A 2,069-nucleotide genomic window follows, 5' to 3' on the forward strand; every position below is an offset into this window, starting at 1 on the left:
CTCCTGGTTAGGGTCTTATCAAAATCAATTGTCATCACACTAGGTTGGATTCCCAAGCATGATCAACATTGGATATTAATCAGCCACCTCGTTCTTCGTCTAGCCTTGTTGGATCGACTTGAACAATTCAACCTGCGATTCTTTCTTGCAACGTTCTCGTAATCATGTCAAATACTCCGGAAATGTGACATCTCAATGTGGAGAAGTAGGAGCTTGACCTGGAGAGACTGTCTTATCTTCGCGCTACGTATCCTGTCGAGTAACGTTACATCGGAGTTCCTTCTTTTCTGTATAAAAAACAGTAAAATGCAAACTAGAAATCAGCTACAGTGAATACGAAATGTAGGTAAGGACAATACAAGCGGAAAAGTAAAAGAGAAACAAAGAAAATCAAAGCAGAGTTGGTGTTTTTTTTAAGTAGCAAATCATTGACGAGAAAGCCCATTCTGTAGCCAATACCTCACAGACGAAATATAGCAGGATAAAAGCTAAGATTGGCTTAAGATCTCTGGGTAAAAGTTTTAACCGCCTATGATAGATGTCTAGTAATAAACACCCAAGAAATTGATTAAAAAAATGATGTTAGTATGAAGAACAAACTTTCGAAACACATACGATGAGACAATTGACCACATCATCTCCGACGGACCGGTCCTCGTTGTGACTGAGTATATCCAGAGGCAGCCACTAGTCGGCAGCACTGTCTTCTTGACAATGACAGTGGCACTTAAGCGTTTCATTGGATGATAAGTAAAATGCACTTTTACCTAACATCGTACACTATAACGACATGGCTACTGACATATGAGACATGCAAGTCCAAACTGACGAAAAATCTATGGAAAAACCATCTGGATATAATTATCACAAGACATATCTGTTATCTGATAGATATCTGTGTCTGTTTTAGCGAAAATACCGGAGAGAAAAAGGTGAAGCAACTGTTAAAGGACCTGGATCTTGAGACAGGTAATTGGGCTTCGAAGTTATTCACCACAACAATAAAAGTTAGCACATTGCATACGATAAAGCTATGTGAAGAAAAACACAGGTACTCACAGGTTAACGCAGTTTGAAATATAGCCCTGTTGGATGGAAACCACAGCCTATACAAGTTCCTTCTCTCAATAACCTTCCAATCTGCAATAAACATTGAAAACATACCATATATACACAATAGATTCAACACTATATAATATCACGCAAACACATGCCCTACGAATCAACACCTAATAAACTAATACAACGCATATTCTGCATCGTCAATAAACGACATCGTAACACCAGCAACTCCCACAAACTTCATTTATAACTGCTGAAATCCATTAAGATAACTGAACTCACACATAACGTATTATGCACGCACCAATCATCATTCGATATTAAAACACATAACACCAATCACAGCATATACGAAACACAAACACTTCCCATCAAAATAAGATAACTCATACAACACATCCTCTATACAAAACACAAAACACCTTAATAACACCAAAAACAACAAACAAGTACTTCGCAACAACGTAAAACTAATTTAGTTTAACAATAATTTTATATTCCCAAAAGATAATGCAGCCCACACAAACACACACATACACACAGAGAGGCTCACATATATATATATACACACCTCAGTAACACGGAGCTACACCTGGTGGTGCAGGAGAAACTCGCATCGCGTTGTTGAAAAGCTGATGATGATGATGAGGACGATGATGATAATGATGATGATGATGATGATGATGATGATGATGATGATGATGATGATGATGATGATGATGGTGATGGTGGTGGTGATAAGGTGTATAAAAATTAATGATAATTTTAATTAAGAAAATAATAACAACAATCGGAGTTGACAAAATGAACCCATCCGTGCAAATAATCAATGTTTAGTGATGCAGAAACTTCACACCAAAAACAATGAACCGGGAATCAAAACAGGTGATGAATACATATAAACATACACACACACATTCACAATTACATACATACACACACGCACATACACAGGTAAGTGCATGCGTATGAATGCATGAGTGCGTATATGAATATATATATATATA

This window comes from Octopus bimaculoides, chromosome 23, assembly GCF_001194135.2.
Source record: "Octopus bimaculoides isolate UCB-OBI-ISO-001 chromosome 23, ASM119413v2, whole genome shotgun sequence".
Classification (NCBI taxonomy): Eukaryota; Metazoa; Mollusca; class Cephalopoda; order Octopoda; family Octopodidae; genus Octopus; species Octopus bimaculoides.